The 26,912-nt window shown below is 51.5% G+C and overlaps 1 long non-coding RNA gene, 1 other non-coding gene and 1 pseudogene across 2 annotated transcripts in view; 2 read left to right on the top strand and 1 right to left on the bottom strand.

Moving 5' to 3' along the window:
- Positions 1-26,912, top strand: part of LOC134760967 (uncharacterized) — a 104,699-nt gene that overhangs the window by 33,004 nt on the left and 44,783 nt on the right. The gene's annotated exons all lie outside the window — the stretch shown is intronic.
- On the top strand, positions 933-5,847 carry LOC129053556 (28S ribosomal RNA). The gene has a single exon (XR_008518345.1). It is a non-coding gene; the product is annotated as a 28S ribosomal RNA (ribosomal RNA).
- Positions 22,810-23,862, bottom strand: LOC134760933 (cell division cycle protein 27 homolog; annotated as a pseudogene).

Consider the following 26,912-nt stretch of genomic DNA (forward strand, 5'->3'; position numbering starts at 1 on the left):
TGATGGGTCTGGTAAACATGGAAAAGCAGCAATCTGGTGGAGACCACACAATTCAATCACTTGATCTGGGTTTACTAGCACTCAGAGAGCTTGGATCGGCACTCTGATGCTGGCGTTGGAAAGTTTTTCCACTCAGCCTATAAGTAGTGTACATGACTGTGCATATTCTATTTACTACAAAACCTTGAGAGACCTTAATTAAGTCCACTCTGGAGCCAGCCCTGTGTGCTCTTGTTCTTCAACTTTAGCAATTGCTTGATCAACATACACATCCTATTTTTATTACAAATATTCGAGTCTACAGCTTACTACCTGGTTCATTGACTTATTGCAATAATGAAGCAAACTTTCAGGTTATGATATTACTGCTTCACCAAGCCACCCAATTGCATCTACTTTGCCACCCAAATTGGAGAAACTTATCTAAATAATTTCAACTTACAGAGTGGTAAAAAATTATCCTACAATGCACAGATTGTCAGATCACAGGCACGTCCCCTCCTTCAACAAGTGTTAACCCTAGAGGACTAGAACCTAATCAGTTATGGCAAACAGATGTTACACACATCCCTGAATTTGGAAAACTAAGATATGTACATGTATCCATTGAGACCAACACTCATTTAATTAGTGCACATGCTCTGCCTGGAGAGTCAACTCAATATGTCATTAAACATCTTCTTTTAACTTTTGCATTTATGGGCTGACCCACAAAAATTAACACTGATAATGCTCCAGTTTATGTCAGCTCACAATTTCAACAATTTTGTCACACGTGGAGCATCCAATATTCCACAGGCATTCTATATAACTCCAAAGACAAGAAATAGTAAAACATGCTCACTCCTCCCTTAAAAATATGCTCAAATAAAAGGGTGGGGGGAGTATGGGTAAAGACCCTGTAACACTATTGGCATAAAACCTACAGTTTTATGGAAAGATGTAAACGGTAATGCATGGTGCAGTCTTAGCGAATTATTAACGTGGGGAAGAAGGCATGCTTGTGTCCACAACCCCTCAGGTCCTCTTTGGATTTGAGTGAATAGGGAAGAGCCCAGCTCGGAATCCCAATGTGGCCTACAGAAGACCCACTCCCCGGCACCGCTCTTGGAGAGCCCAAGTCCTTCTGATCGAGGCCCAGCCCATGGATGGTGTGAGGCCAGTAGTGGCCCTGGCACGCCGGGCCTGGGTCTTCCCAGAGTCGGGTTGCTTGCGAATGCAGCCCAAAGCGGGTGGTAAACTCCATCTAAGGCTAAATACTGGCACAAGACTGATAGTCAACAAGTACTGTAAGGGAAAGTTGAAAAGAACTTTGAAGAGAGAGTTCAAGAGGTCGTGAAACCCTTAAGAGGTAAACAGGTGGGGTCCGCGCAGTCCGCCCGGAGGATTCAACCCAGCGGCGGTCCGGTGGTGTCGGCCGCCGGGGGGATCTTTCTCGCCCCCTATTCCTCCTGAGAGCTCCACCCGCCCTCCCTCCCCCACTGCCCCTCCTCCCCCACTGCCCCTCCTCCCCCACTGCCCCTCCTCCCCCACTGCCCCTCCTCCTCCTCCCCGGAGGGGGCGGGCTCCGGTGGGCGGGGCCGAGGGTGGGGTCAGTGGGGGACCATCCCCCCACCGGCGACCGGCCACTGCCGGGCTCATTTCCACTGCGGCGGTGCGCCGTGACCGGCTCCAGGACGGCTGGGAAGGCCTGGTGGGGAAGGTGGCTCTGGGGGCCCCATCCGTCCGTCCTCCTCCCTCATCTTCCCCCGGCCCCGCATCCTCCCTCGGGAGGACGCGTGGGTCGGGGGCAGCGGCGGTGGCGGCAGCGGCGGCGGCCGGCGGTGGGACCGAACCCCTCCACCCCCAAGTGTGACAGCCCCCCGGCAGCAGCACTCGCTGAATCCTGGGACCGAGGGAGCGAGACCCATTGCTGCGCTCTCCCCCATACCAGCGCCCACCCCAGCAGGGGTCACCGGCGAGGGGGTCCCCTCCACCGCGGGGACGCCGTGGCATCTCCTCGTGTCGGGGGCTGGGCCACCCCTCCCATGGCACGACCGCTCTACCACCTCCCCTTCCCGCACCCCCGGCGACGGGGGTCCGCATGGGTGGGGGGGTGGGGCGGACTGTCCCCAGTGCACCCCGCGTGGGTCACGCCATCGGGCCCGGGGGAGGTTCTCTGCGGGCCACCCGCGCGTCCCTCAAAGAAGGGGACGGTGGAGCGAGGGCACAGGGTTGGCGGCGATGTCGACCACCCACCCTACCCGTCTTGAAACACGGACCAAGGAGTCTGACACGTGCGGGAGTTGGGGGCCCTCATGAAAGCCGCCGTGGCCCAGTGAAAGTGAAGGCCAGCGCGCTCCCCAGCAGAGGTAGGATCCAGAGGCCTCTCCAGTCCACCCAGAGCGCACCACCAGCCTATCTCGCCTGCCGCACCGGGGAGGTGGAGCAGGAGCGCACGTGTTAGGACCCGAAAGATGGTGAACTATTCCTGGGCAGGGGAAGCCAGAGGAAACTCTGGTGGATTTCCGTAGCGGTCCTGACTTGCAAATTGGTCTTCCAACCTGGGTATAGGGGTGAAAGACTAATCGAACCATATAGTAGCTGGTTCTCTCCGAAGTTTCCCTCAGGATAGCTGGCGCTCTCCCAGACCCAACCACCCCACGCAGTTTTATCTGGTAAAGCAAATGATTAGAGGTCTTGGGGCTGAAACTATCTCAACCTATTCTCAAACTTTAAATGGGTAAGAAGCCTGGCTCACCGGCGGGGAGGCGGGCGTGGAATGCAAGTGCCTAGTGAGCCACTTTTGGTAAGCAGAACTCGCGCTGCAGGATGTACCCAATGCCGGGTTAAGGCGCCCCATGCTGACACTCATCAGACCCCAGAAAAGGTGTTGGTTGATATAGACAGCAGGATGATGGCCATGGAATTCGGAATCTGCTAAGGAGTGTGTAACAACTCACCTGTCAAATCAACTAGCCCTGAAAATGGATGGTGCTGGAGCATCGGGCCCATACCCGGCTGTCGCAGGCAGTGGAGAGTGGACCGAGCGGCAGGGGTGGCTCACATGTGTGAGTGCAGCATGGGGTGGGAGGGGGGTCCTCCCACCTCCTCCTCCCCTCCCACCCCTGGAGCCCCGCGGGCGCTATGCCCTGACAAGTAGGAGGGCCGCTGCTGTGACCCTTGAAGCCTAGGGTGTGGGCCAGGGTGGAGCCGCCACAGGTGCAGATCTTGGTGGTAGTAGCAAATATTCAAACGAGAACTTTGAAGGCCTAAGTGGAGAAGGGTTCCATGTGAACAGCAGTTGAACATGGGTCAGTCGGTCCTGAGAGATGGGCAAGTGCCATTCGGAAGGGATAGGGGATGGCCTCCGTTGCCCTCAGCCGATCGAAAGGGAGTCGGGTTCAGATCCCTGAATCTGGAGGGGCAGAGATGGGCGCCGCGAGGTGTCCAGTGCAGTAACGCGACCAATCCCGGAGAAGCCAGCAGGAGCCCCAGGGAGAGTTCTCTTTTCTTTGTGAAGGGCAGGGCGTCCTGGAATGGGTTCACCCCGAGAGGGGCCTGAGCCTTGGAAAGCGTCGTGGTTCTGGCGGCCTCCGGTGAGCTCTCGCTGGCCCTTGCAAATCCGGGGAAGAGGGTGTAAATCTCGCACCGGGTGGTATCCATATCTGCAGCAGGTCTCCAGGGTGAACAGCCTCTGGCAGATTAGAACAATGTAGGTAAGGGAAGTCAGCAAGCCGGATCCCTAACTTCGGGATAAGGATTGGCTCTAAGGACTGGGTTGGTCGGGCTGGGGCGCTAAGGGGGGCTGGCTGCGTGCAGCAGCTGGACGAGGCGTCGCCGCCCCCCCACGCCCGGGGCACGCCCCTCGCAGCCCTCCCCCGCCTCACCCCACGCTCTGTTCGCTCCGTCCCCCGCGCCCTCCCTCTCCCCGTCCTCCCCCCTCCCCGGGGGAGTGCCGCGTGGTGGGTGGAAGGGGCGGGCAGAGGGGCGGCTGCGGCGGGGGCCTCGGCGGCGGGGGCACGGTCCCCCGTGAGGGGGGCCCGGGCACCAGTGGGGCTGGCTGCTGCGGCGACTCTGGACGTGAGCCGGGCCCTTCCCGTGGATCGCCCCAGCTGCGGCGGGCGTCGCAGCTACCCCCAGGGAGACCGACGGGCACTGGCGCGCCCGTCTCCTCGTCGCTCCGCGATGTCGCGCGCTACTGCGGGGTCTGGGAGCGGTCGGGCGGCGCCTGTGGGCGGGCGGCGGGACGGGGCAGTTCCTTCCCCCACCTCCCCCCACGGCCCCATCCGCCCCCTCCGTTCCCCCCTCTCCTCGCCACAGCGACAGCGGCAGCGGCGCCGGTCCACCCCGCCAGGTCCACCCCCAGGGCCCCGGTTCCGCCCAGCGCTTTGCCTCCGCCAGCGCCTAGAAGCTGACTTAGAACTGGTGCGGACTGGGGCAATCCGACTGTTTAATTAAAACAAAGTATTGCAAAGGCCCGCGGTGGGTGTTGACGCTATGTGATTTCTGCCCAGTGCTCTGAATGTCAAAGTGAAGAAATTCAATGAAGCACAGGTAAACCACGGGAGTAACTATGACTCTCTTAAGGTAGCCAAATGCCTCGTCATCTAATTAGTGACGCACATGAATGGATGAAGGAGATTCCCACCGTCCCTACCTACTATCCAGCGAAACCACAGCCAAAGGAACAGGCTTGGCGGAATCAGCAGGGAAAGAAGACCCTGTTGAGCTTGACTCTAGTCTGCCATGGTGAAGAGACATGAGAAGTGTAGAATAAGTGGGAGGCCCCCAGTGCCCCCCATCCCCGCGAGGGGGCGGGGCGGGGTCCACTGGCCTTGCGGGCCGCTGGTGAAATACCATTACTCTGATCATTTTTTCACTGACCCCGTGAGGCGGGGGGTGGGGGGGGGGTGGCAAGCCCCAAGGGGCTCTCGCTTCTGGCGCCAAGCGCCCGGCCGCGCGCCTGGCCTGGGGTGACCCACTCCAGGGACAGTGCCAGGTGGGGAGTTTGACTGGAGTGGTACACCTGTCAAACGGTAACGCAGGTGTCCTAAGGCAAGCTCAGAGAGGACAGAAAACTCCCATGGAGCAGAAGGGCAAAATCTCACTTGATCTTGATTTTCAGTAAGAATACAGACGTGAAAGCGGGGCCTCACGTTCCTTCTGACCTTTTGGGTTTTAAGCAGGAGGTGTCCGAAAAGTTACCACAGGGATAACTGTCTTGTGTCAGCCAAGAGTTCATAGGGGCGTCACTTTTTCATCCTTCGATGTCGGCTCTTCCTATCATTGTGAAGCAGAATTCACCAAGCATTGGATTGTTCACCCACTAATAGGGAGCGTGAGCTGAGTTTAGACCCTCTTGAGACAGGTTAGTTTTACCCTACTGATGATATGTTGTTGCCATGGTAATCCTGCTCAGTAGGAGAGGAACCGCAGGTTCAGACATTTGGTGTATGTGCTTGGCTGAGGAGCCAGTGGGGTGAAGCTACCATCTGTGGGATTATGACTTAACGTCTCTAAGTCAGAATCCTGCCCAGGCAGAATGATAGGGCAGCCACGTGGAGCCTCGGTTGGCCTGGGATAGCCGGTTCCCTGCCTCTCCCTGCTGGTGGGCCACCCCAGCCTGTGCGAGGCACACCCCACCGCGCGCCAGGACGGGTCCGGTGCAGAGTGCCCTTTGTCCTGGGAAACGGGGTGCGGCCGGAAAGGCGGCCGCCCCGTCGCCTGTCATGCACCGCAAGTTCATGGGGAACCTGGCACTAAACCATTCATAGAAGACCTGCTTCCGGGTTGGGGTTTCCCACTTAGCAGAGCAGCTCCCTCGCTGCGATCTATTGAAAGTCAGCCCTCGACACAAGGGTTTGTCCGCAGGCGTGCCTGCCTGCATGCGCGTGGGGGCCTGGCGGGGTATGCGTGTCCGGCGCTGTCCGTCCATCTCTCGGTCTTCCTCCCTCCCGTCCTCCCTCCGACCACGGGCGTGGCAGGGTCGGGGGGCGCGCATCCCCAGTCGGCGCGCCCCATTTCTTCGTTTCCCGCCTCCTCGCTGTTTCACTGCCGGGGTGGCTTGTCCGCTCCGGGCTGGGACGGGGCCAGGGGAGCGTGGGGGGGAACCGCGGAGGCAGCCGCCCCAAGCCGGGTCCGTGGCCGGCTGGCCCCTGTACCAGGGGTGGCCGCGTGGGCCCGGGGGTCGGCCACCCGGGATCCCGGCCCTCACGCGTCCTTCCTTTTCTCTCCTCCGCGTGGGTCGACCAGCAGAGTGTGGGTGGCAAGGCCCGGAGCGTCCCCACACCCAGCTGATCCCAGTTGGCGACCTCTCCTCTTTCGGGCCTCCGGGGTCGACCAGCGGCCGCCCACGGGCGTGAGACTTGGCCGGCGTCTCGCTGCGTCCCGGGTTGACCAGCAGGCCTTCTTGACCGAGCAGTGTCTGGTAGTGCCCGCTAGGACGAGCCAGATGCGGAGCGTCGCCTCTCTGTCGGAACCTCCGGGGTCGACCAGCCGCCGCCTGCTAGCTCCGCACTTGGCTGGCGGATCACTGTGTCCTGGGTCGACCTGCAGGCCTTCTCGACCAAGCGGTGTCCAGGAGTGCCCATCGGGACGAGCCAGATCCGGCGCGTCAGCCTCTCGGGCGGAACCTCCGGGGTCGACCAGCGGCCGCCCGCGGGCGTGAGACTTAGCCGGCGGTTCGCTGTGTCCCAGATCGACCGGCGGGCCTTCTCGACCCAGCAGTGTCCGGGAGTGCCCGCCAGGACGAGTCGGATGCGGAGCGTCCGCCTCTTGGTCGGAACCTCCGGGGTCGACCAGCAGCCGCCCGCGGACTCCGGACTTGGCTGGCGGCTCACTCACTGTGTCCTGGGTCGACTGGGACGTGGGAGGTGGCGGTCCCGGTGTAGGCAGCGAAGGCGCCAATCCCCATTCACGCGCGGGTGGCCTTCACCAGCCTCGGCCTTCGGTGGAGCTAGGACCACGCGGAACTCCCTCTCCTACGTTTTTTCAGCGCCACTTGGAGTTTGCTTCCTCGGGACTTTTAGGAGGGGGTCAGTAATGCTTCCTCCTTTTTTTTTTTTTTTTTTGGTTTTGTCTTGTCTTTTGTGTTGTTCCCCCCCCCCCCCCGCCCCCATTCTTCCCTTCTTCGTTTTTTCTGGAGATGGAGTCTCGCTCTGTCGCCCAGGCTGGAGCTGGATCTGGAGCTGGAGCGCAGTGGTCCTTCTTGGCTCGCCGCTGCCGCTGCCACTGCCGCTGCAGCTGCCTCCGGGGCTCAAGCGAACAGCAATTTTAGTATTTTGAGTAAAGATGGAATTTCACCATATTGGCCGGGCTGGTTTCGAACTCCTGACCTAGCGATCCCCTCCGCCTCGGCCTCCCAAAGCGCGCCAGGAGTACAGGCGTCAGTCACCGCGCCTGGCCAATTCCTTCTTTTTTTTCAGTCTTCTTTTCTGCACGCTGCTGTGTATGAACATACATGTATCTATAGATAGATAGATATGTACACACAGACACATACATACATACACAAACATAAATATATAGTGATAAAACTATGTAAATATTTCCATAATTAATACGTTTATATTATAGATGTTAATTTTAATGTATGAACATGTATTACATAAAAACCCATTTCATTTACATAAACCTGTATATGTATATCCTTTCTTCCTTCCTTCCTTCTTTCATTTATTATTTATTAACAATTTTCTTTTATTTATTTTCTTTTCTTTTTGGGCCTGCCTGGTCTTCTCACTCTGGGCTCTGGTGAACTCAGGCTCCCAAGTAGCTGGGACTACAGGGATCTCTTAAGCCCAGGAGGCAGAGGCTAACGTGGGCTGTGATCGCGCACCTCCACTCCACCTGGAGTGGGCTGGGGTGGAGAGAAAACAATTGATTGTGATCTTAATTACCTTTTAGCTTTATTCATACCCTCTTCTTTGCTTCTTTATTCTCATGGGTTATTCTATGTCATTGTCATGTTCATCGTTTGCTTGTTTGCTTGCTTGCTTCATTTATTTCTTTCCTTCCCTTCCTTCCTTCCTTCCTTCCTTCCTTCCTTCCTTCCTTCCTTCCTTCCTTCCTTCCTTCCTTCCTTCCTTCCTTCCTTCCTTCCTTCCTTCCTTCCTTCCTTCCTTCCTTCCTTCCTTCCTTCCTTCCTTCCTTCCTTCCTTCCTTCCTTCCGGGCAGGGTATTCCTCTGTCTCTGTCGCCCAGGATCACCCCAGCCTCAACGCTTTGGACCAACCAAGCGGTAGTCCTGCCTCTGATCCCTCCCATCCCCATTACCTGGGACTACAGGCATGCACCACCACACCGGTTGACTTTTATGTTGTTTCTCATGTTTTTCCTAGGTAGGTAGGTATGTGTGTATGTGTGTATGTGAGTGAGATGGGGTTCGGGGTTCAATTATGTTGCCCAGGCTGGTCTCGAACTCCTGTTCTCAAGCAATCCACCTGCCTGCCTCAGCCGCCCACACTGCTGCTATTACAGGCGTGAGACGCTGCACCTGGCTGATTCTATATTTGCTTGCCTGCCTGTCTGTCTATCAATCGTCTTCGTTTTAGTACGGATGTGCTCTCACTTTGTTGTCCACACTCTGGGCACACATAATCTCTTTTTAAACTACTATGATTATTATTATGGCAGGTGTCATCTCACATGTCGAGGTGATCTTAAACGTCTAGGCTCCAGCGATCCTCCCACATCAGCCTCCCAGAGTGCTGTGATGACACGCGTGGGCACGCTACGCTCTGGTCATATTTCTCATGGGTCGGTCCTTTCCCTTTTTAGTACGGGGAATGCAAACAAAATTTTGACACGCGTCTCACCGATCTGCACTTTTTTTTTTTTTCTTTAGACGGAGTTTCACTCTTGTCGCACAAGGTGGAGTACGATGGTGCGATCTCGGCTCACTGCGACCTCCGCCTCCCAGGTTCAAGTGATTCTCCTGCCTTAGCCTTCCTGAGGAGCTGGAATGACAGCAATGCACCATCATGCCCGGCTAAATTTTCTACTTTTAGTACAGATGGGGTTTCTCCATCTTGGTCAGGCTGGTCTTGAACTTCCGACCATTGGAGAATTTTAACTTTCTTGATGGTTGTTTTTCTTTTTCTTTCTTTTCTTTTCTTTTCTTTTCTTTTCTTTTCTTTTCTTTCTTTTCTTTCCTTCTCCTTCCCCCCACCCACTCCCCGTGTCCTCCTCCTCCTCCTTTTTAATCTCTTTCAGCTGGGCTTTCCTACTTGTGTTGCTCAGTTGCTCATGCTGGTCTCAAACTCCTGCCCTTGACGCTTCTCCCATCACGCCCACCGTCTGGTTGTTGAAATGAGCACCTCTTGTAAAATGGAAAAGATGAAAAAAATAAAGACAGAGACGAAGAGCACGGAGTGAACGTTTCTCTTGACTTCTCCCAGGGTGTACCTTGGACCCGAAAAGATGGAGGGAGCTTGGCTGAGTGGGTTTTCATTGCTAAATCCTCCCGAGGGCCTCCTTCCCTCTCCGCCTTGTCCCCGCTTCTCCGCCAGCCAAGGCTCCCACCGCCGCCGTGACATTTTCCATAGGAGAGGTATGGAAGAGGACTGACGCGGCTTCCAGGTGTATATCCTGCCAGACGTCTCTGGCTCAGGGTCCCCCACCGGCTACCTGCCACCTTCCAGGGAGCTCTGAGGCGGATGCCCCCCACCCCCATCACGTCCCGCTACCCTCCCCCAGCTGGCCTTTGCTGGGCGACCCCAGGGGAACTGCGTGAACGCTGCTTTCGAACCCTCCGGCGAACACTTCCACCAGATGCCACAGGTGGGCCGGATGGGATGAGACTGGACCACTCCAGACCGTGCTGTTCTTGGGGGTGGGTTGACATACACGGTGGACTGGCAGCCCCGGCATTGTAAAGAGTGCGTGGGTATGGAAATGTCACATAGGATGCTCTCCTTCCCGTCAGCCTGCCTTCAGCTTCCTCAGGCATGAAGACAACTTCCCGACAGAACCTCTTTTCTTCCCTTTCTCCACCACACAGATGAGACGCATGAGAGGGAGAAACAGCTCAATAGATACTGCTGACCTTCATTTGTGGAATCCTCAGTCACCTACACCCAGACAGGTGACTACACAGGGACCCAAATCAAACACCATTTCCGGGTCCTCATGGTGGGATTGGTTGGTCTCTCTCTCTCTCTCTCTCACACACACACACACACACAATTTCCATATCTAGTTCACAAAGCACACTCACCCTTTTCACAGTACTTAGGCTGAGTAAAACCCACCCCATCCTCCACCAGTCGGCTGGCGAAACCCCTTCTCTACAATTTATGATCAAGATGATCTGGGCCGGGCACGGTAGCTCACGTCTGTCACTTCGGCACTTTGGGAGGCCGAGGTGGGTGGATCGCTTGAGGCCAGGAGTTCGAGACAGGGCTGGCCAACATGGCGAAACCCCGTCTCTCTGAAAAATAGAACAATTAGCCAGGCCTGGTGGCGTGGGCTTGGAATCACAACTGCTCGGGAGACTGGGGTGGGCGAGTTGCTCCAACCGGGGATGCCAACATTGCAATGAGATGAGATCATGCCACGGCAATCCAGCCTGGATGACAGAGCGAGACCTTGTCTCAATAGAATCATAATATTATTAGAAGATAACTTGTGCGTGGTGATGGCCGCCTGTAGTCGCAGCTGAGAGGCTGTGATAAGGAGAAGATCACTTGAGGCCCCACAGGTCGAGGCTTCGGTCAGCCGTGACCCACTGTATCCTGAGCAGGCACCAGTCAAGGAGATATGCCCCCTCCCTGTTTTCCTTTCTTTTCTTCCCTTCTGTTTTCTTCTCTTTCTTTTTTCTTTCTTTCTCTTTCTTTCTTTCTTTCTTTCTTTCTTTCTTTCTTTCTTTCTTTCTTTCTTTCTTTCTTTCTTTCTTTCTTTCTATCTTCTTTTTTCCTTTTTCCTTTCTTTCTTCCCCTCTTTCTTTCATGTCTTCCTGTCTTCCTGCCTTTCTTCTTTCCTCCCTTCCTCCCTTCCTCCCTTCCTTCTTTCCTCCCTCCTCGGCCTCCCAAAGTGCTGGGATGACTGGCATGAGGCACCGTGCCTGCTTGGCCTAAAGGGACACCCTTTGAAAGTAAGACACGGAGAGCGCCTTCCAGTGATCTGATGGACTGATTTAGAGACGGCATCTCACTCTGTCACCCCGGCAGTGGTGCCATCATAACTCACTCACTGCAACGTGGATGCTCCTGGACCTGAGCGATCTTTCCACCTCAGCCTCCAGAGTACAGTACCTGGGACCACAGGCACGCGCCACTGTGCCCAGACCATTTTAATTTTTTTTTTTCCCCCCGAGACAGAATTTCGCTCTGGTTGCCTAGACTGCAGTGCGGTGGTGTGATCTTGGCTCACCGCAACTTCTGCCTCCCGGGTTCAAGCGATTCTTCTTCATCAGCCTCCCGAGTAGCTGGGATTGCAGGCATGCGCCACCACGTCTGGCTGATGTTGTATTTTTAGTGGAGACGGGGCTTCTCCGTGTTGGTCAGGCTGAACTCGAACTCCCCCGACCTCGGGTGATCCGCCCTCCCCGGCCTCCCAGAGTGCTGGGATGGCAGGCGTGAGCCACCATGCCCGGCCTTCATTTTTCAATGTTTTCCCACAGACAGGGTCTCATCGTTTTGTTGCAACCCTCCTGACCCGGCGTCTCAAAGTGCTGGCGTGACGGGCGTGAGCCACTGCGCCTGGACTCCGGGGAATGATTCACGACCACGACCGCTGTACTGATTCTTTCTTTCTTTCTTTCTTATTTATGGATGGATGAATTATTTTATTATTTATCTGTGTATTTATTTTCAGACGTGGTCTCTCTCTGGGCGAGGCTAGGCGAGGCGAGGCGAGGTGCATCGCTTTGGAAGCCGCGGCACCGCATTCTAAAGCCCCATTCATATGCACAAAGCCCTATTCCCTTCCTGGAGTTGGAGCTGATGCCTTCCGTAGCCTTGGGCTTCTCTCCATTCAGAAGCTTTGACAGTGGCAACCCCACCCAGAGGCTGGCTGTGGCTGAGGATTAGGGGGTGTGGTGGGGCTGGAAAGTGGGTCCCCTATTTTTGATAGCTCAGCCAAGACATCCCCCGGCCCCCATCGCTTGCTCACCCTTTGAGATCCCCAGCTTCCACCACCTTGCAGGCTGACCTCTTACTTTAATTTCTGTCTTTCTTCCTTTCTTGCGTTTGAGGAGGGGGTGCAGGAATGAGGGTGCGTGTGGGGAGGGGGTGCGGGGTGGGGACGGAAGGGAGCATCCTAAGGGTCCATTTAGTGTCATACCTCTTTCACCGCCACCACCACCGAAGATGAAAGCAACGATCGGCTAAATACCTCCTGTTCTCATCTATAAGTGGGAACTCATAGATGAGAGTTCTTGCATGGGCAGAACGAGGGGGATCAGAGACACCGGAGCCTACTTGAGGGACGAGGGTTGGAAGGAGAGACAGCTTCAGGAGAAAACAAAACACGAAAACTGCTGGACACAGCCCTGAGTATCTGAGTATCCTGGTGATGAAATCACCTGCACACTGACCCCCCCCCCCCAACAAGTCACAAGTTTACCTATGTAACAATCTGGCACGTGTATGCTTGAACAAGAAATAAAAGAGGGGAGAGAGGAGGCAGAGAGAGACAGAGACAGAGAGAGAGAGAAGTAAAACGAAACACCGAAACACTAACTTTCAGTGACAATGCAGTATTTCGGCCTGTTCTTTTTTCTTCTTCTTCTTTTCTTTTTTTCGGACTGAGTCTCTCTCGCTCTGTCACCCAGGCTGCGGTGCAGTGGCGCTCTCTCGGCTCACTGAAACCTCTGCTTCCCGGGTTCCAGTGATTCTTCTTTGGTAGCTGGGATTACAGGCGCACACCACCACAGGTGGCTAATATTTCTATTTTTAGAAGAGACGGGGTTTCTCCGTGTTGGCCACGCTGGTACTGAACTCCTGACCTCAACTGATCCGCCTTCCTGGGCCTCCCAAAGTGCTGGGACGACAGGCCTGAGCCGCCGGGATTTCAGCCTTTAAAAGCGTGGGCCCTGCCACCTTTAGCTGCGGCCCTTACGCTCAGAATGACGTGTCCTCTCTGCCACAGGTTGACTCCTTGAGTCCCCTATGCCATTGCACTCTAGCCTGGGCAGCAAGAGCGAAACTCCGTCCCCCCACCTCCCCGCGCAATATATAAATAAATAAATAAATAAATAAATAAATAAATAAATAAATAAATAAAATCTCTACACATCACCTAGAAGTGTGTGTTCCCCTGAGCGATTTCTAAGAAATGGCACTGTACACTGAACGCAGTGGCTCACGTCTGTCCTCCCGAGGTCGGGAGCTCGAGACCAGCCTGTCCAACATGGTGAAACCCCATCTTTACGGATAATACGAAATGGAATCGGGCACAGTGGGGCAGACACCTGTAATCCCAGCTACTCGGGAGGCTGAGGCGGAAGAGTCGCTTGAACCTGGCAGGCGGAGGTTGCAGTGACCCAAGATAGCTCCACTGCACTACAGCCTGAGCGACAGAGTGAGACTCGGTCTCCAAATAAATAAATAAATAAATAAATAAATAAATAAATAAATAAAAGAAAAGAACAGAAAAGAAAGAGAAAATTAAAGAAAGGCACTGTATCGCTACTGGGTTAGAACCTTCTCTCTTCCTATCTGTTTCTCCCTGTCTCTGTTCATCTCTGTGTTTCTCTCTGTGTCTCCTCTGTCTGTCTTTCTTTCTGTCAGTCTATGTCTCTCTCTCTCTCTGCCTGTCTCACTGTGTTTGTCTTCTGTTTTACTCTCTTTCTCTGCCTGTCTGTCTCTCTCTCCCCCTCCCTATCTGTTTCTCTCTCTCTCTTTCTGTTTCTCTCTGTCTCTCCCTGTCCATCTCTGTTTTTCTCTGTCTCTTTCTCTGTCTGTCTGCCTCTCTCTTTCTTTTTCCATGTCTCTCTGTCTCTCTCTCTCTCTGTGCCTATCTTCTGTCTTACTCTTTCTCTGCCTGTCTGTCTGTCTCTCTCTCTGTCTCTCCCTCGCTTTCTGTTTGTCTCTCTCTGTCACACTCCCTCTCTGTTTCTCTCCATCTCTCTCTCTTTCTGTTTCTCACTGTCTCTCTCTGTCCATCTCTGTCTTTCTCTGTCTGTCTCCTTCTTTCTCTCTGTCTCTGTCTCTGTCTCTCTCTCTCTCTGCCTGTCTCTCACTGTGTCTGTCTTCTGTCTTAATCTCCTTCTCTTCCTGTCCGTCTGTCTGTCTCTCTCTCCCTCTCTTTCTGTCTCTCTCTCTCTCTCTCTTTCTGTCTGTTCCTCTCTCTCTCTCTATCTCTGTCTTTCTCTTTCTCTTTCTCTGTCTGTCTGCCTCTCTCTTTCTTTTTCTGTGTCTCTCTTTCTGTGCCTATCTTCTGTCTTACTGTCTTTCTCTGTCTGTCTGTCTGTCTCCCTCTCTGTCTCTCTCCCTCCCTTTCTGTTTCTCTCTCTCTCTCTCACTCTCTGTCTCTCTCTCTTTCTGTCTGTTTCTCTCTCTCTCTGTCTGTCTCTGTCTTTGTCTGTCTCTTTCTCTGTCTGTCTGCCTCTCTCTCTCTTTTTCTGTGTCTCTCTGTCTCTCTCTCTCTCTGTGCCTATCCTCTGTCTTACTGTCTTTCTCTGCCTGTCTGTTTCTCTCTCTGTCTGTCTCTCTCTGTCCATCCCTGTCTGTCTCTTTCTCTGTCTCTTTCTCTCTGTCTCTGTCTCTCTCTCTCTGTCTGTCTCTCTCACTGTGTCTGTCTTCTGTCTTACTGTCTTTCTCTGCCTGCCTGTCTGCCTCTCTGTCTCTCTCCCTCCATGTCTCTCTCTCTCTCTGTCTCTCTCTCTCTTTCTGTCTGTTTCTCTCTGTCTCTCTCTGGCTGTCTGTCTGTCTCCCTCCCTGTCTTTCTGTTTCTCTCTGTCTCTGTCTCTGTCTCTCTCTTTCTGTCTCTCTCTCTCTGTCTGTCTCTCTCTTTCTCTTTCTCTCTCTCACTGTCTCTCTCTCTGTGCCTGTCTCTCTGTCTGTGCCTATCTTCTGTCTTACTCTCTTTCTCTGCCTGTCTGTCTCTCTGTCTCTCTCTCTCTGTCTGTATCCCTCCCTCCCTGTCTGTTTCTCTCTCTCTGTCTCTCTCTCTTTCTGTCTCTCTCTGTCCATCTCTGTCTTTCTCTCTCTTTCTTTCTCTGTCTCTCCCTATCTGTCTGTCTCTCTCTCTCTCTCTCTGTCTCTCTCTGCCTGTCTCTTTCACTGTCTGTCTTCTGTCTTACTCTCTTTCTCTGCCTATCTGTCTATCTCCCTCCCTTTCTGTTTCTCTCTCTCTCACTCTCTGTCTCTCTCTTTCTGCTTCTCTCTGTCTCTGTCTGTCTCTCTCTCTCTCTCCCTCCCTGTCTGTTTCTATCTCTCTCTCTCTCTCTGTTTCTGTCTCTGTCTCTCTCTCTTTCTATCTGTTTCTCTCTATCTCTCTCCTGTCCGTCTCTGTCTTTCTATGCCTGTCTCTTTCTCTGTCAGTCCATCAGATGCCCCCCGTGCCGGGGAGGGCCCTGCCCTTTCCAGGAAAGTGAGAAGCACGTGCTTAGGTGCTTAGAGAGGCCGAGAGGAATCTAGACAGATGGGCCTTGCTGGGCTTCCCCACTCAGTGTATGATTTCGGGAGGTCGAGGCCGGGTCCCCACTTAGATGCAAGTGGCATTTTCAGACTTTTCTCTCTGTCACGTGTGGCGTCCGTACTTCTCATAGTTCCCTGATAAACTCGACTTAAAAATAAACGGTTAAGGCCAGGCGCAGTGGCTCACGTTTGTCATCCCAGCACTTTGGGAGGCCGAGGCGGGTGGATCACCTGAGGTTGGGAGTTCGAGACCAACCTTGCCAACATGGCGAAACCCCATCTCTACTAAAAATACAAAACTTAGTCGGGAGCAGTGGGGTGGGCGCCTTTAATGTCAGCTCCTCGGGAGGCTGAGGTGGGAGAATCGCTTGAACCTGGGAGGCGGACGCTGCAGGGAGCCGAGGTCGCGCCACTGCACTACAGCCCAGGCTGTAGAGTGAGACTCTGTCTCTAAATAAATGAATAAATGAATAAATGAATGAATAAATAAATAAATAAATAAATAAATAAATAAATAAATAAATTCTTTTCCGTGCTGACTGACATTTGCAGGCATCGGTTGTCTTCGGGCATCACCTAGCGGCCACTGTTATTGACAGTCGGGGAGACACGGAGGGAGGTCTTGCCGACTTCACCGAGCCTGGGGCAACTGGTTTCTCTCTCTCCCTTCTGGAGGCCCCTCTCTCTCTCCCTCGTTGCCTAGGGAACCTCCGCCCTGGCGGGGGCCCTATTGTTCTTTGATCAGCGCTTTAGTTTTCTTTGTGTTTTGGTTTCTTTACGGCGCGTAGACTCTTCTACTTGGGCTTAGGAAGGGTCAGTTTAATTTTCAAGTTGCCTCCCGGCTCCCCCCACTACCTACGTCCCTTTACCTTAATTTAGTGAGTCGGTGAGGTGGGTTCCCCCCAAAACCCCCACACCCCGCCTCCCAACACCCTGCTTGGAAACCTTCCAGAGCCACCCCAGTGTGCCTCCGTCTTCTCGCCCCTTCCCCCACCCCTTGCCGGCGATGATCTCATTCTTTCCAGGCTGACATTTGCATCGGTGGGCCTCAGGCCTCACTCAGTGGCCACCGTTTTTGAAGATGAGGGCGGCACGGTCCCACTTCCCCAGAGGCAGCTTGGGCCGATGGCATAGCCCTTGACCCGCGTGGGCAAGCGGGCGGGTCTGCAGTTGTGGGGGTTTTTCCCCCTGCTTCCCTCCTCAGGCCTCCCTCCCTCCCTCCCTAGGAAAGCTTCACCCTGGCTGGGTCTCAATCACCTTTTATCATGATGTTTTAGTTTCTCCGCCCTCCAGCCAGCATAGTTTCACAATGGGAAGGGCATCACAGGTCTAGTCTGGGCCTTCTTAGTATTTGCCCAAAACAGAAACGCTTTCTGAAAACTAATACTTTGCTCACTTAAGATTTCCAGGGATGGTGCCTTGGCCCGTGTTTGTTGGCTTGTTTTGTTTTTGTTCGTGTTTTTCCTTTTGCGTATGTATTTCTTTTCAGGTGAAGTAGAAATCCCTAGTTTTCAGGAAGACGTCTATTTTCCCCAAGACATGTTAGCTGCTGTTTTCTCCTGTTGTTAACTAGCGCTTTTCTGAATCTCTCCACGTGCAGTGAGAGCCGGTTGATGTTTACTATACTTCATAACATCTTATTTTCTAGAAATCCGTAGGTGAATGCTGCTGCTGCTCTTGCTGGGGCTGCTGCTCTTGTTGCTGTTGTTGTTGTTGTTGTTTTCAAATTATACCCTGGCCACCGTTTATGGGATCAAAAGCATTATAAAATATGTGTAATTATTTCTCGAGCACGCCCTTCCTCCCCCTCTCTGTCTCTCTGTCTGTCTCTGTTTCTCTCTTTCTCTGCTGTCTTTTCTCTCTCTCTGTCTCTCTCTCTCTCTCTCTGCCTGTCTGTTTCTCTCTCTCTGTCTCTCTCTCTCGCTGCCTGTCTCTCTGTCTCTCTCTCTCTCTGCCTGTCTGTTTCTCTCTCTGTCTCTCTCTCTGCCTGTTTCTCTCTCTCTCTCTGCCTGTTTCTCTCTCTCTGTCTCTCTCTCTCGCTGCCTGTCTCTCTCTCTCTCTTCCTGTCTGTTTCTCTCTCTCTCCCTCTCGTTACCTGTCTCTCTCACTGTGTCTGTCTTCTGTCTTACTCCCTTTCTCTGCCTGTCTGTCTGTTGGTCTGTCTCTCTCTCTGTCTCTCTCTCCCTGTCTGTCTGTCTGTTTCTCTCCGTCTCTCTCTGTCTGTCTCTGTCTTTCTCTGTCTGTGTCTTTGTCTGTCTGTCTCTTTCTTTCTCTCTGTCTCTCTGTCTCTGTCTGTCTCTCTCTCACTGTGTCTGTCTTCTGTCTTAGTCTCTCTCCGTCTGTTTCTCTCTCTCTCTCTCTGACTGTCTGTTTCTCTCTCTGTCTCTCTGTCTCTGTCTGTCTCTCTCTCACTGTGTCTGTCTTCTGTCTTAGTCTCTCTCCGTCTGTTTCTCTCTCTCTCTCTCTGACTGTCTATTTCTCTCTCTGTCTCTCTGTCTCTCTCTCTCTCTCTCTGTCTGTCTTCTGTCTTATTGTCTTTCTCTGCCTCTCTGTCTGGCTGGCTGTCTGACTGTCTCTCTCTGTCTGTCTCTCTATCTCTCCCTGTCTGTCTGTCTGTCTCTCTCTCTCTCTGTCTCTGTCTGTCTCTCTCTTTCTGTCTGTTTCTCTCTGTCTGTCTTTCTCTCTCTCTTTCTCTCTGTCTCTGTCTCTGTGTGTGTGTGTGTGTCTGCCTTCTGTCTTACTCTCTTTCTCTGCCTGTATGTCTGTCTGCCTGTCTGTCTGTCTCTCTCTCTCTGTCTCTCTCCCTTCCTGTCTCTGTTTCTTCTCTTTCTGTTTCTCTCTGTCTCTGTCCATCTCTGTCTTTCTCTGTCTGTCTCTTTATCTGTCTCTCTCTTTCTGTCTTTCTCTCTTTCTGTATCATTGTCTCTCTCTGTCTGTCTCTCTCTGTCTCTGTCTCTCTCTGTCAGTCTGTCTCTCTCTCTCTCTCTGTCTGTCTCGGTCTCTGGCTCTCGCTATCTCCCACCCTCTCTTTTTTTTGCAAAATAAGCTCAAGTACATCCAATCTAATCCGTTACCAAGGCCTGAGTTCTTAACTTCTGAAATCCCAGATTTGATCTCCCTACAGAATGCTGTACAGAACTGGTGAGTTGATTTCTGGACTTGGGTACCTCATAGATACTACATATGAATAAAGATCCAACCCTAAAATCTGGGGTTGCTTCTCCCTCGACTGTTTCGAAAAATCATACCTCTGTTCACCTAGGATGACGGGATGGCTTTCTCAATGTGCATCTGCCCGTGTACTGTATGACCTGTGACCGAGCCCTGCCCATTGTGTCTCAAATATGTATCTGCAAACAATTCTCTCCATTTCCACAACTACCCACGGCCCCTTGTGGAACCACTGGGTCTTTGAAAAAAATCCCAGAAGTGGTTTTGGCTTTTTGGCTAGGAGGCCTAAGCCTGCTGAGAACTTTCCTGCCCAGGATCCTGTGTGAACAAAAGTGCCTCTGCTGGGAGCTGGGATCCTCGGGACCATGCTTGCTGGTGCTGGATGAGTCTCTGGAAGGACGCACGGGACTCCGCAAAGCTGACCTGTCCCACCGAGGTCAAATGGATACCTCTGCGTTGGCCCGAGGCCTCCAATGTACATCACCATCACCAACGGTCACCATCAGCATCCTTGTGAGCCTGGTCAAGGCCCCGACTCCGGGGACACTCTTGGGAGCCCGGCTTTCGTCAGCTACAGTCCAAAGGGATGGTGACTCCACCCACAAGGTCCCCACTGAACTGCGAAGATGTGGAGCGTAGGTCAGAGAGGGGACCAGGAGGGGAGATGTCCTGACAGGCGATGAGTTCCCTAGGCTCTGGCCAACCCACCCACGTCCCACGTCTTACATCCCAGGTCCCGGGCACCCACGGGACACCACCGCTTTATCCCCTCCTCTGTCCACAGCCGGCCGCACCCCACCAAGCCACCCACGCACACACGCTGGAAGTTACAAAACCACACGGTGTGAATAGAGCCTGACGGAGCAAGAGCTCATTTCACGAGGTGGCGGGGTGGGGGTGAGGGGGTGGGAGTGGGGGTGGAGGGGGTGGGAGTGGGGGTGGAGGGGGTGGGAGTGGGGGTGGGGTAGGGGTTGCGGAGTCTGCAGAGAGCCCGATTCTCCCTCTTGGGTGGCTTACAGGCTAGAAAAGAATATCGCTTCTTGGGTGGAGGGGCTTCCTTAGGCCATCATCGCTTGCGGGACTACCTCTCACACCCTCCCTTGAGGCCACAAAATAGATTCCACCCCACCTCTCAACATTTCCCCCGGGGGCTGGATGTATCCTGTCAAGAGACCTGAGCCTGATGGGTTGAATTAAACACCTTTATTGGCTTTGTGTGTTTGTTTGTTTCTGAGATGGAGTCTTGCTCTGTCCCCCAGGCTGGAGTGCAGTGGCGTGATCTGAGCTCACTGCAAACTTTGCCTCCTGGGTTCAAGTCATTCTCCTGCCTCAGTGCCACCGTGGCCGGCTCATTTTTTTCTTTTTAATAGACATGGGGTTTCGCCCTCTTTCATTGGTTTTCACTGCAGATTCTAGATTCGAGCCACACCTCCTCATTTTGTGCCACAGAAAGACTTTTTTTTTTTTTTAAAGCACAACATATCTGCTTTATTTGAGTGGCTTCATATATCATTATAATTGTGTTATAGATGAAGAAAAGGTACTAAACACTGTGCTAGTGATAGTGAAAGTGAAAACAAAAGAAGAGCTATCTATTTTGTAGTTAGAATAAAGTTGCTCAGTATTTAGAGCTATCTAAATATGTCAGCATTTAAACTCTTCCTAGTAAAAGCTTGCCGATCTGAATAATCCTCCTTTAAACACAATTTTTGATATGGTTAGGTTTTTTTAAGAATGCGACTCCTGCAAAATAGCTGAACAGACAATACACATTTAAAAAACAAACAACACAAGGATCAACCAGACTTGGGAAAAAATAAAAAAAAACAAAAGTCTTATGAAGAACTAAGTTCTTAAAATGTTACGGAGAACACAGCCATCGGAAGAGAAGGCAGAATTGGCAAGTTGATGGTTACATTGGTCAGCGATAGCTAGCATTATGTTTTTGGCCATCTTTCAGGAAATGTAACTACTATAGCAGAATGAGATATCACCCACTAAACAACATATTCACAAATCAAAAAATGTTTTGGTAGTATAATGCTTCAGATTTAGAAGCAAATCAAATGAAAAAATTGCTGTAACAATTAACCCCAAAGATAACCGTATCTGACAAAAAATCTACCACAGGCTTATGACTTCAGAATTATACTTTCTCTTGATATTCATTTATGTATTTATTTATTTTTTTAATTTTCTTTTCTTGAGATGGCGTCTCACTCTGTCGCCCAGGGTGGAGCGCAATGGCGTGATCTCGGCTCACTGCAACCTCCACCTCTCCGGGTTCAAGAGATTCTCCTGCCTCAGCCTCCTGAGTAGCTGGAACTACAGGCGCCCACCACCATGCCCAGCTAATTTTTCTACTTTTAATAGAGGCGAGGTTTCACCATGTTGGCTGGGATGGTCTCAATCTCTTGACCTTGTGACCCGCCCACCTTGGCCTCCGAGAGTGCTGGGATGACAGGTGTGAGCCACCGTGCCCGGCCTTCTCTTGATGTTTAAACTATTAAGTCAGTCCAGAAAAATACAATAAATGTCAACAGTAAGTATGGTGTTGAGGCAGAAGTAGGACCACACTTTTTCAAATGTTATTCAGTTGATAACCATATGACCTAGGTAGTAATTTCCTATGTGTCTACTGATACACAAGTACAAAACAGTAAAACAGAGAGACTGCTAAATAAAAGGGTATGCTCAGTTCTTAATAGTAACTCCATAGACTGGAACACTGTCAAAAAGCAGCAGCTAGTGAATTGTTTCCATATTTTTTTCTATTATCCAATAAGTGAATGATGCTATTCCTTTCCAATCTCCCAAGCACTTTTTGTCCCCATCACCACTGCGGTGCTGGAATAAAAAGTAAAAAATCAAGTAACAAAACTAAAGAAACACACACACGCACAAACCAAAGACAACTACAGTATCTGCAAAAGTGTGGTAGAAAACTGAAACTGTTGAGTATAAGGATCTGGTATTTTATTATCATGAGTTCATTTAAGAGTTTGTTCAAGACATACATTTCATAAGAAAACATCTTAGTTAGAAGTTATTGACCACTTTGTACCATCCCTAAGTATTCATAACCAAATTCATGACAATAAAAAGCTATCTAACAAGAAAAATTAGCGAGTACCGGCACCATCCATAAGACTTTGTCTTTACACTTCATGACCACTTACCATGCATTACAATGTCTAGGACTGACTCTAATAGCATTTCAAAAACAAGCTAAGGCTTTGTCCAATTCTTCAGTGAAGACAAACTCACGCCATAATACAGTATAGGCATAAGCATCATTTGGATCCACTTCGATAGTTCTCTGGAAGAATTTAATGGCAATATCCTGTTCCCGTTGTAGACTGAAACGGTTCCCTGCAGCACACCAGGCCTCTGGCTGGCTAATTTTTATCCATGTCTGTGAAGTCTTTTGACAGAACTGAAAGAGCAGCATCTTTTGGAGGATGCCAAAGTGTTGTAGAGTAGATCTCCATGGCTTCGAATCTATAATTCTCCATCCTTCTAACCTCTGAGAATATTCTTTCAGCTTGCATGGACTCTGAAAGTTTAAAACAGGCCCTTCCAATTTGGCACAGCACCCAACCGGTATTGTAGTGGTGAGAAGGTAGATGGCTCAAAATATAGATAGCTTCTTTGCAGTGGTAAGAACACAAAGCTAAATAACCTTTCCCCCTTTCATGAAGAAGGCTCATCAAGCCTTCTGCTGCTGCTTTTTGTAGATTAAAAGCCTGAATCTGAGGTGTGATTGCGGCTCTTTTCCCTTCTGAAATGATGGAAGAGTCCAGTTTTGTCATTTCCAGGCTATCATTTATGTTAGGTTGTGGTATTCCTCCTTTATTAGTTTTACTTTTTGTTTTTCTGTTTGGGATTTTAGGTGGAAACTTCATTTTAAATTTTTTCCTATTCTCCTTGGTTGTGGAGCTGTCACTAATCAAGAGTCATGAATTTCTTCGAGGCCGTGCATTTGGGGGAGATGCCATAGTGGGGCTCAATACCTGAGGTGTTCCACTTGTTTGTGGACCAGAACTTTGTGTTTTTGCAAGAATTGGAGTTAACTTTCAGCTAATTCCCCTCTGCGAGAAAACAGACTGTGTTCCAGTTTGGCCGATTCTGGCAACAGACTTTTTTGAAGGGGCTCTGATGGATGGCACATCAATTACAGAAGGTGTCTAATACTGGTGTAGTTTTGTAAATAGGATCCATCTCCGGCACTCGAGGTTTCTACTGGCAAAATCCCAACACTTGGGGTTAATGGACTAACAGCTGCTGGTCCTCCTAATAAACTTCAACCACTGTTTGGTTTATTTTGAACCTGTTTAGATAATATGGAAATTCCCATTCCCAGTGGGACATTATCAGGTGAAATTACAGCTGAATCCATAGAAGACACTGGGGAATCTGTATTCAAGGAGTACTTTGAATTGGAAGATTCTAAACTCCATCTGTTTAATTCAATGGTGTCCTGGGGTGTTTCCATAAGAAAGGTCTCAGGCTGTCTGTGACATAAGCTAGGACGAGGTACTTGTGTGGTGCAACACTTGGACAGACAGTTGCTAAAGTTCTGTAAAGATGTGAATTTAAGTGTTTGGTCAGGATCTTGCTTTTCACCTATTTCACATAATGATTCAAAGGGATACCAGAGGAAAGGATTTAAACTAAGGCCCTGTTGGTCACATTCTGATCCTTTGGCAAGCTGATCTGTCTTGCAATATGCATGTCCCGGCAATGAAAGAGTAAAGCAAGCTGAATCACGAAACTCGGTAAAAATATCATCATGGCTTTCTGCTTATGAAATACTCCACCCGATAAGATTTGTTCCCTTTCTGCAAGCTTGCTGAGATCAACACAATATTTTGCAAGCAGGTATTTGCATTGCGGTGTAGTACCACTGTGTCCTTTCGAGAGTCTATATGCTTTATAGGCCTTTCCTGAGGGGTAAGAACAGGTCACCAGTAAAAACAAGGCTTCTTCTGAGTGTACTTCTGCATAAAGGCATTCTGCGAGGAAAACCGCATCTCAGTAAGCATAGTGGTTTAGCACTTGCCATGTAGCAGCCTGGACGGGTTCCTGCAGCACCGTCATCCTCCAGGCTCAGGCCCACTTTCTGCAGTGCCTCAGGCATCCCTGCACCCCATCGCCACCCTCCCCTTCTGCCTGAGCGGCTATGGCCCGGCCAGCCCCAGCTCATTTAAAGTCACCAGCGACCGTTCCCGGGGGATGGGGGAGGCTGAGCCAGAATGACTTCTCTATCCTGCCGACTCTGGAAAGCCCAGCCCCTTGTAATCCATTGCAAACCGAGAGTCACTTCGTGTTTGGAACACGGATCCGCTCCCAAGTTCAGTGGGGGGATGTGAGGGATGTGGCATGTAGGACAAAGGACTCTCTTCCTTCTGATTCAGTCTGCACAGTGGGGCCTAGGGCTGGAGCTCTCTCCGTGCAGACCGCTGACTCCGTCTACCTTGGGTTCCATCGGCCCCACCCTGGAACACGGGCCTTGGCAGATTCTGGCCCTTCCTGGCCCTTAAGTCACTGTCAGAAACCCCATCTCATGCTCAGATGCCTTGAATGACTGTGGCTCACACCTCTCTGGAAACATTGGAGATCTCTCCTCTATGTGCGGCCACCTGAAACCACAGGAGCTCAGGACACATGTGCTTTCAGGAGAGAATGCAGAGAGTCTCTTGCCAACTCTCTCTTGACTTGAGTTCTTCATGGGTGTGTGGTTAAGACGTAGTGAGACCAGATGTATTCACTCAAGCCAGGTGCTGGTGGCTCACGCCTGTAACTTCAACGCTTTGGGAGGCTGAGGCCATAGGATCCCTTGATGAATCTCCTAACCCTGGGGAGATTGAGGCTGCAGTGAGCAAGCCATAATGGTGTCACTGCGCTCCAGTCTGGGCGAAAGACAGAGTGGGGCCCTGTCACAGGCAGGCAGGCAGGCAACAGTTGTATTATGTTCTTCTCAGGGTAGGAAGCAAAAATAACAGAATACAGCACTTAATTTTTTTTTTCTTGGGACGGAGTTTCACTCTTGGTGCCCACGCTGGAGTGCAGTGACACCATCTCGGCTCACTGCAACCTCCACCTCCCGTGTTCAAATGATTCTCCTGCCTCAGCCTCCTGAGAGTAGCTGGGATTACAGGCATGGGCCACCACACCCGGCTGGTTTTGTATTGTTAGTACAGACGGCATTTCTCCATGTGGGTCAGGCTGGTCTCGAACTGGCGACCCCAGGTGATCTGCCCACCTCCGCCTCCGAAAGTGCTGGGATGACAGGCGTGAGCCATCGCGCCCGGCTGGCTACATTTTTTTTTCTTTTTTTTAGTTTTCAATTTAAATCTATTTATTTACTATTATTTATTTATTTATTTATTCATTCACTTATTTATTTACTATTATTTATTTATTTATTTATTTTCGCGACAGACTCTCGCTCTGTTGCCCAGGCTGGAGTGCAGCCGCGCGATCTCGGCTCACTGCAAGCTCTGCCTCCCGGGTTCACACCATTCTCCTGCCTCAGCCTCCCAAGTAGCTGGGACTACAGGCGCGCGTCACCATACGTGGCTAATTTTTTGTATTTTGAATAGAGATGGGTTTTCACTGTGGTAGCCAGGATGGTCTCGATCTCCTGACCCCGTGATCTGTCCGCCTCGGCCTCCCAAAGTGCTGGGATGACAGGCGTGAGCCACCGCACCCGGCCTATTTATCTATTTATTAACTTTGAGTCCAGGTTATGGAAGCAGTTAGTTTTTGTATTTTTTTTCAGACGAGGTCTCACCATGTTGCCAAGGCTTGGATCGAAGGATCCACCTGCCCTCGGCCTCCCAAAAGTGCGGGGATGACAGGCGCGAGCCTACCGCGCCCAGATGCCTGCCCCCCCTCGCCGCTTGTCTTCCCGATAGTTTCACGGCAGAGTGTTTGGCTGGCCTGCTTAAATTCATTCTAAATAGAAATTTGGGACGTCATCTTCTGGCCTCATGGACTGTGAACTGAGGAGTCCCCTGGTCTGTCTATCACAGGACGGTACACATAAGGAGGAGAAAAATCGTAACGTTTGAAATAAGTAATTTTGTGATACAGAAATACATGGATTCACCCAAAACACAGAAATCAGTCTTTTAGAAATTGCCTTGGTCCTGGTGTCTGTGCCAGTGATTCTTTTCGGTTTGGACCTTGACTGAGAGAATTCCCAGTCCGTCTCTCGTCTCTGGACGGAAGTTCCAGATGATCCGAAGGGTGGGGACTTAGGCTGTGTCCCCCCAGGGGCCCTGGTCGATTAGTTGTGGGGAATCGCCTGGGAGGGCGCGGTGACCCACTGTGCTGTGGGGGCCTCCATCCTTCCCCGCCCCCCTCCGCATGGGGATCCCAATTCACTCCGGGCTGACACTCTCATTGGCAGACGTCGGGCATCACCTAGCGGCCACAGTTACTCTGAAAACGGAGGCCTCACAGAGGAAGGAAGCACCAGGCCGCCTGCGCACAGCCTGGGGCAACTGTGTCTTCTCCACCGCCCCCGCCCCCACCTCCAAGTTCCTCCCTCCCTTGTTGCCTACGAAATTGCCACTTTGACGACTGGGTCTGATTGACCTTTGATCAGGCAAAAACAAACAAACAAATAAATAAATAAAATAACACAAAAATAACTAAGTAAAATAAGTCAATACAATGCATTACAATACAATACAAAACAATGCAATGGAATGCAATACAATACAATACAATACAATACCATAGGCCGGGCGCGGTGGCTCATGCCTGTCATCCCATCACTTTGGGAGGCCGAGGTGGACGCATCACTTGAAGTCGGGAGTCAGAGACAAGCCTGACCAACATGGGGAAATCCCGTCTCAATTGAAAATACAAAATTAGCCGGGTGTGGTGGCGCATGCCTATAATCCCAGCTGCTAGGAAGGCTGAGGCAGGAGAATCGCTTGAACCTGGGAAGCGGAGGTTGCGGTCAGCCGAGATTGCGCCATCGCACCCCAGTCTGAGCAACAAGAGCGAAACTCCGTCTCAGAAAAATAAAATAAAATAAATGAACATATAAATTAAAACAAATAAATAAAATAAAATAAAAATAAATACATAGGCCCTGCGCGGTGGTTCAAGCCTGTCGTCCCCAGTACTTTGGGAGGCCAAGGCCGGTGGATCACGAGGCGGT

The sequence above is a fragment of the Pongo abelii genome, chromosome Y (genome assembly GCF_028885655.2).
Source record: "Pongo abelii isolate AG06213 chromosome Y, NHGRI_mPonAbe1-v2.0_pri, whole genome shotgun sequence".
Lineage (NCBI taxonomy): Eukaryota > Metazoa > Chordata > Mammalia > Primates > Hominidae > Pongo > Pongo abelii.